This window comes from Triticum aestivum, chromosome 1B (assembly GCF_018294505.1).
Source record: "Triticum aestivum cultivar Chinese Spring chromosome 1B, IWGSC CS RefSeq v2.1, whole genome shotgun sequence".
NCBI classification, from domain to species: Eukaryota; Viridiplantae; Streptophyta; class Magnoliopsida; order Poales; family Poaceae; genus Triticum; species Triticum aestivum.
The window spans coordinates 264,356,281-264,364,956 of NC_057795.1; positions in this window are offsets into that span (position 1 = coordinate 264,356,281).

Here is an 8,676-nt window from a genome sequence, read left to right on the forward strand (position 1 = left end):
TTCTCTAGGAGGCCATGCTCTATGGCCTGCTCTTGGGTCGCCTGCGCCAGCTCGGCGTCACGATCGGCAACCGCAACTTCCCGGGCCTTCAACTTCTTCTCTCGCAACTCGAGCTGATGGGCTTGGGTGGCCTGCTAATCGCGGAGGGTCTTCAGCTCGGCCTCCACCACGCGATAGTGCTCCCCGGCGTCCTTGGCCTCCTGTAGCACCACACCGTGGGCGACTGCGGCTATGCCGGTCACCTTCCGGCCCTCCTCTACGGATGCCAAAGCTTGGCCCTATGTCGCCCTGACAAACGCATTGGCCTGGAGCCACCCCGAGACCAGCTCTAGGCGCACTGCCACCCTGTGTCGGTCCGGGTCCTGAAGATCGTCCTAGAGTTTGCTCAGCGCGGAGAAGGCCTCCTCTAGAGCACTAGGCGCAGCAGAAGTACCACGGCCCGACGGCATGGTGGACGGGAGAGAAGATGACACTGGCACCAAGACTGGGAGAGCAATAAAAGCAGAGAGGGCCAGGGGCTCCAGAGCCCTCGGGGCCCCCGTAGGCGAGCTGAGGGCGAGCGCTTCCAGAGTCAGCTCAGCCGCATGAGCTGTCTCCTCCTGAGGCTGGGGCCCAGAGTCTCGGGAGGACAACACCGCCATAGGATCATTAGGAGCACCCACGTCCTTCTGGGCCAGAGCCACATCGACCACAGCAGGGCTCTTGGTCTCGGTGGCTCCAGCATCCTCCTTCTTCCTCTTTGCCACTAGTTGTAGCCTGGCATCAGGATGAAGATATTGAGTACTGCATCAAAACCGAGGAGCAAAGGAAATAAGATACACTTACTGGTCCTCGGAGATGTATTTCCTCCTGCCCAGGAGCGCCAGCTTCTCAGGCACGTGCAGCGCCGCGTTCTCAGGGGCGGATGAGAGCACGGTCGGCTCTGTGGAGGAAGTCGGCGACAAAGCAGGGGCGCCACCTCAGGGGATCAGCGCCGACCTGCCCCTCTTCGGGACCCCCTGCTTTGGCTTCCTCAGAGGGGTCCCCCCAGATCTCATCATGGCCCGGCGGAGCACGACGACTCCCTGACTGGGTGCTCGTCGGCGTCGTCATTAGAGATGGCATGGAGGAGCTCTCTCTGCCATCGAGGAAAGGTATCCCCCGCACCCTACAAGGTGGCTTCCGAAGAGGGATCACCAGAAGACACCGGCACCGGGGAACTCGGAGGCAGAGAAGGCTCCAGCGGCATGAGCCCCCGCTCGTTGAAGATAGGCATGGCTGCTGCTATCTTCTCCCCATCCTCACAACGGTACAGCGGGAGGTGCGTGTCCGGGGGGCCACCTTGGTCCTTCCCGAGCAAGGTGCGCATAATCTTGACCAGCTCCTCATCGGACAAGTCGTCAGGGCGCAACCGGAGTTTGTCGTACGCGCCCGTGAATTTCCAAAGGGGGCGCGAGTGCGCCTGGAGCGGCGCCAGGCGTTGCCTCAAGAACACCCTGATGATCATGCCCCCGTCAGCCTCTCCACCTTCAAGCCGGCCATCATCTTCTCCAGCAGCGGCTCCACGCGGGAATCAGTGAGCTTATTGTAAGCCCATCCTTCCCGGGGGATCGGTAAATCGGTCGGCAGCTCCAGCCAAGCATGGGAGCGTTTGGCGTCCAGGAAGATTCACTTGTTCTGGAAGTCCTCCATCTTCTTCCCGACACGAGAGATTGCGTTGCTGCCGTTGGGCGCGATGAAGCCAGCACACCCAGAATGCTGGACGTTGTTTGTCCGGAGGTAGAAGATGCGATGGAACAGCACGACTGAGGGCATCACCCCCATGAATGCGTCGCAGTAGAAGGCAAAGATTGACAGGAGGAGGACCGAGTTGGGATGAAGATGGAGGGCATGGATCTTATAAATGCGGAGGATGGCATAGAAGAAGGTAGAGAAAGGAGGAACCAGCCCGGCATAGACACTATGCAGAAAGATGGGGTAGTAGGTACCGCCCAAGGATTCTCGCTTGGCAGCCCGGAGCATCGTCTCTACCCCCTCATTATCGCTCCTTGCCGTCAAGTGGAGCGAGGTGGCCAGTTGCTTCTCCTCAGTGATGGCGGACGTGCTCAGGGCTGGCTCGAACTAAGGAGCCGAGTGTGCAGTCGGGGCCGAGATTTCGCCTTGTCGTTGGTCATCGCGCGTGAGCTTGTTGGAGAGGTTCGGTAGATCTGGAGGATTTTTGGTGCAGAGGGAGAAGGGGATTTGGAGCAACATGAAAGTAAGGCAATGAAGGCTTAGTAGCACGCGCCAGCCTTTTTCTCAACCAGGAACAGTTGTCGAGGCAGCATGGGAAAGCAGAGACGCCCATGTCCCATTACTCGCCACGCGTCCCCCAAGGCCGCATGTGGTTAGGGCCCACGGTGCTCCGCACTTTCCCTTTGGCTTCGCCTAGAAGCCAAGTCCGAGCGCGCCTTGGGCCCAGGGCTACTGTTGGCATTCTGGGAATGGGGGTACCCAGACTTGCTTGCCTGCAGACCATGGTCTGGCTCCATCGACGGCCTGGTATGTCCCATCTTCGACGTCGACAACCCAAGACCCTCGCGAGGGGCCAAGCCTGGCGAGGCGGATGACACCAAGACCTCCAAGGGGAACGGCCTCCTCAGCCTGGCTCCCAAGGAGCGGAGATTTGTATGCAAGGCTCATCTCGTGAGGTTCGGGTGACGTGAGCCGTGACGACCAAGGCTATGAGAGCTCCAGCGGGCGCAGCGTACCAGTTTCCTCTTTGGTGCAAAGGCGGCAAGTAGCAGGCACGGAATCCTGAGGAAGCAGCCTAAGGTTTCTATTCCCATGCAACAAGACCAAGACCGCTAGGATGGCAGGACGGAGGTCATCGCCGAGCCCACCACAGCGTCATTGACCAGAGGCTTTTGCAGGCGAAGATCACTTTCATCAGGATAAGATGTACTAGCTGTCTCCCTTCAAATTGGCCGTTGTGGGATCCCTTCCCGCCTTAATTTGGGAAGAGGACCAAGGCCACTATAAATAGGACCTAGCCACCACCATGGAAGGGTGACGACAGATCAAGTTGACCGAATCCATTAGACCCTCTCCCGCTCGCTTGAGATCAAGAACACACCTCATTAGGTTGTTCTCCATTGTACTAGTACATCCCAGACCCTCGAGGCAAATCCACCACAAAGCAGGAGTAGGGTTTTACACCGCAAGGTGGCCCATACCTTGGTAAACTGGTGTGTCCCCTTTCCTTCGAGTTCATCGTGCAAGGCTGTGAGATTTGCGAGCAGGTAGACTCGAGAGGTTGAGATCTCCGCACACACCCCAGAGTTTGAACCTCCATCGGGGACGAGGGCTCAGAAGATAGTAACTACCTACTGACCTCCGAAGAGCATGAGAACCTGGGCGACGAAGACTTCATTGTACCAGAGGACCCCCTCAAACAAGAGCACTTTAAGCGCCGACTAATAGCCACAATAAGAAGCCTTAAAAAGAAGCGCAACAACTTCAAGCCAATCAGGATCTACTCAATGACAGATGGACTAATGTCCTGGTAGCCGAGGAATACGGCCCCGAGCGCCGAACTAAGAACTAAGAGCCGGTTGCTCTCCCAATTCGACGATGAGGTCCTAGAGCCTATACCGACAGCGTGTAATGCGACTGACGAACCTGACCGACCACCTCGTGATCGGGACAGAGTGGCAACCCAAGACGAACACCAACCTGTGCCACCTCACCCTAGAGGCAGAGAAATAGCGGCCGCAGGACACACGCACAACCTCCTACAGGACCTGGACAATAGAGCCGGTCACACCAGATCAATTTATGGATCACGAGGGCGTGCACCAGCGCGAGAAGACGACCATCAGGCCTGGCGCAATAAACACAACCTCACACGGGCCGAAAACCGCATACGGACTCCACCCGAACTGTGTCGTGACGTCGCCGGATATAGAGGAGCCGCACACCCTCTATGCTTCACCGATGAGGTAATGGAGCACAGTTCCTAGGAGGGTTTAAACCCGTGAACATTGAATCATAAAATGGCACCACAGATCCTGCAGTATTGATTGAAGACTTTCTTCTCCATATCCACATGGCCCGTGGTGATGACCTACATGCCATCAAGTACCTCCCCCAAAAACTCAAGGGACCAGCATGGCATTGGCTGAATAGCCTCCCAGAAAACTCTAATGGAAGCTGGGAAGACTTCGAGAACGCCTTTAGAGACAACTTCCAAGGTACCTATGTTCGGCCCCCGGATGCCGATGACCTTAGTCACATAATCCAGCAACCCGGCGAATCAGCCCGGAAGCTCTGGACCAGGTTCTTAATTAAAAAGAACAAGATTGTGGATTGCCCGTACGCCGAAGCCCCCGCGGCCTTCAAACACAGTGTCCGAGATGAGTGGCTCGCCCGACACCCCAGCCAAGAGAAACTGAAGTCCATCGCAACCCTTACCGCACTTATGACATGCTTTTGCGCGGGAGAAGATAGCTGGCTCGCTCGTAGAAGCTATAGCACTAGCGACCCAGGCACTTTTGAAGCCAGGGATGGCAATGGCAAACCACGACGCGACAAGAACAAGCATAGAAACAATATAGAAGACATGGCGGTGAACGCTGAATTCAGTGGCTCAAAATCTGGTCAGTGGAAGAAGCCATTCAAAGGAACCAAAGATGGTCCATCTAGTTTGGACAGAATACTTGAGCGACCTTGCCAAATTCATGGCACCCCCGATAAACCTACCAATCACACCAACAGAAACTGTTGAGTGTTTAATCAGGCCGGCAAGCTCAACACCGAACACAAGGGGAAAAGTCTGCCAGCGAGGACGATGATGAAGAGCCTCGCCCACCAAACATTGGGGGGCAGAAGCAATTTCCCCTCAAGGACAAAACGGTGAATATGATCTATATCACACCCATCCCCAAACAGGAGCACAAGCATGCATTAAGGGACGTCTACGCCGTAGAGCCGGTTGCCCCAAAATTCAACCCATGGTCGGCTTGCCCGATCACCTTCGATCGAAAGGACCACCCGACCAGTATCCGTCATGGAGGATTGGCAGCTTTGGTCCTCGATCCAATCATCGACGGATTGCATCTCACGCGAGTCCTCATGGACGGCGGCAGCAGTCTTAACCTACTCTATCAGGACACTGTCCGCAAAGTGGGTATCGATCCATCAAGAATCAAGCCCACGAAAACTACCTTTAAAGGAGTAATACCTTTCATAAAGGCCCGCTGCTCGTTCTCAATAATGTTGGAAATTGTCTTCGGCTCACGCGACAACTTCCGCAGTGAAGACTTGATCTTCGATATCGTACCCTTCTGAAGTGGCTATCATGCACTGCTCGGACAGACCGCTTTTCCTCGGTTCAACTCGATGCCGCATTATGCTTATTTAAAGCTCAAGATGCCCAGTCCACGTGGTGTTATAACAGTCAATGGAAACACAGAATGCTCCCACCGCACAAAAGAGCACACTACAACTCTCGCAACTGAGGTACAGAGAGGCTCACTTAAGCCGCACACCTCGTCGGTCACCAAGCCGCCGGACTTTGTTAAACGAGTCCAATCAGTCCCGCAAACTAGTAGCTCGGTACATCCAGAGCTAGACTAGCCTTTCCGCCTCCCTCAATTGTCACGCACACCTGCAGAATTCGTACCATGCATGCATCATTACGCACTCAAAATACCTTGGGCATCGGCGGAGGCTCAATACGAGAAGGTCTATAGTACAGCTCAGTCCTATATGATCTTCCACCTTTTTCACTTACTTTCTTACTACGGGTGCATTTTACCCATGTATACTACGGACTTACAAGGACTCACTCCGAGCCCGGTTCTATATGCCAAACAGAAGATCGTTTCCTTCCAGGAACCCCTCTCTACAAGACGAAAGCGTCGCAGACGTGCAGCAGGACATCCAAAGGACTCTTCGGACCTAACCTTATTTAAAAGGACCTGTACTGAGCTTTTCTCCTTGTTATTAGAATCCGGCATGTAAAATTATTTTGGTGCTTATGGTACCCTCTGTAAGATCACGTCTTGACGTATCAATCAGATTCTAGTAGTGACAATTTTTTTGGTATCAACTTTATTTATAAAACTGTTGTCCGTCTCCAGTTGTCACACATACCTCGACAACCATTGCCAGGGGCTCTATACGGCCACGTATGAGCCGTTAAACGAAAGTCCGAACAGCTTTGTAGCACACTTAGGCATCCCGAGCTTGGCATTATATGCATCGGCTCCGAATCATGTCTTTGGTCAATAGTTGGGTTTCCCGGCTCCTGTGTTTGCTACCTGACGGTCTGTTTGTTCAGCTAGGTAGTAAAGGGAGATCTACGGAGATTGTGTTTCTGGTTCATCCGGTCAAGCACCTCAGTAGAGAAAGCCAAAAACTGGCTGTTATGATGCGGCGAGAGCTGGTGAGCCGTTCGGTGACTTACCAAATCTTTATTGATTTTTTCCGTTTTAAACGAAGGACTGTTTTTCCAGTCATACACGTAACACATCCGCATTCAGATAGTTACATGCGTACCAGGAGCTATTTTATAACACCATCGTCAAACTCCTATGGCTAAGTGAGAGTTGTAAAGCCGTATAGTCTGATTGCCTTGTTCGACGCACTGACACCTCCGTCACGGACCAAGACGTTGGGTCAAGAGTGTTAATGTGCCATTCCAAACACCCACGTAGTATCTACGTGGGGGTTGAAGCCGACGAATGGAAAACTCCCTGGCATTCAAAGAAAACGGTCGCACAGGAGGAAAGCAATTTTAGATAATGGGGCAAATATATTACATAGCCTTAATATCTATAATACACACAATTGGGTCGTTCGAATACATTCATTTGAATATGATGTCTTTTGCGCATTGACCCTCTATCAACCGACACTTTAGGACGTCATTTAAATAATGCTCCGACGAGCGGTGGTCCTTGCCTTCGGGGGGACCCTCCGCCGTGACAATGGCGGCTTTCATCTTGGCCCAGTGCACCTTGACACAGACGAAGGCCCTCTGTGCACCCTCTATACACACCGACCATTTGATGGCATCTATGCAGGGCATGGCATCGACGAGTCGCCGCACTAGGCCAAAATAACTGCTCGGAACGGATTCAGCCAGCTACAGCTGGAGTATAACCTCCTTCATGGCCACTCCGTACATCTTGTGCAGCTCGGCTAACTGCGCCATCTGGACATTCAGTAGCGTTGAACGCTCCCGCATTGCATATTGCGACCAGAACAACTTCTCCGTCTCATGCCCCTCCTGCGCCCGGTAGAATTGCGCTGCGTCAGCGGAGCTCTTCGGTAGATCCACAAAGGAGTCTGGAGAACTCCATAGTCGATTTAGTAAGGCATACCTCCAATCGCCAAACTTAGACTGTAAAAGAAAGGGCTTACCAGCTGCTATCTGTCCGGCCTATCAGAGCTCCTCGCGAGCTGCTCAAAATTCAGAACTTGCCTCTTGGGCGTCCTTAAGGGCCTTGGCGAGTTTGGCCGCCTTCGCTTTATTCCCATCCTCGAGGACCTCGCACTTGCAAGTGGTGTCCTTGAGCTCTTGCTCAATCTTGGACACGCACTACTCAAACTGGCGCCGGGCAGCCTGTTCATCCTTCATTTCGGCAGCCACTTTCTTGGCGGCCACATCGCTCACCCTTGCTTGCACCTTTGCGCGGGCAAGGTCACATCTGAGGGTCTCAACCTCAGCAGCGCCATCTACAATTATGCAGTGCGTGAGCTTCACTTAAGCATTCGTAAATTCATTCAGTGAAATATAAAGCAGTAGAAACATACCATGCGCTTCGTCGACTTGTTAATCCGGATATTGTCTTCATCGACCAGCTACAATTTCCACTTTGGTTCAGAAACTTCGGTGGCCTAAGCAGTCGCCGCCAACGGTGAAGCCTAATGTTTATCAAGAAGGTTAAGTATGTTATTTACTACGGATACCTATAGACCCTCTGTTCGTCCTCCTTCATCGGCCAAACAAAGTCTCAGGGGTTACTATATATATAGACGGACTAGTTATGAAAAGCGGCTAAAAGACATTACCTTGCATACCTCGAAGCCTGTTAGTAGGCTCGTGAAGGCTTCATCCAGTCCGCTCTTGGCAGACTGAACTTTTTCAACCACCGTACCTTAATCCAAGACGGATACACCTTGCAGTGTGTCCATCAACTTGTTCGGTGCCTCTGCATTCGTGGAGGTCGCCGTCTCCCCCTCCTGTAGAGGTGGCTGCCAATCCAAATCCAAAACCATTTGGGTCTCCGGAACATTATCCAGCTGAGGGTCGGATCACCTAGGAGCCCCATGGCCGGTCTCCATAGGGGTTGCACCCTCCATGTTATCGGCAGCCTCCGGTTCAGCATTGGTCCTCTCCCGTACTTCTCCTGAACCTGGAGAAATCCTTTGGGACGACATCTCAGGATCGTCTGCTCTAGGAGGGGAGGAAGCTCGTGGAGGTGTCTCGCTCTCCATCTTGTCTGGCAAAAGATCCCCCGATGACGATGATTCTTACAGAATGTCACGGGCCGGACTGTGATATGAAATTCAATATTATTCTTATAATATATAAAAATAATTAGATGTATATAAAACATCTTAGGAAGCTCATGATTCGGCAAGGGGCTGGTGCAGGGGCGGTGCTTGGGAAAGGCTTCGATGCCCGAATCCGAGTCATTGGAGAGGGAT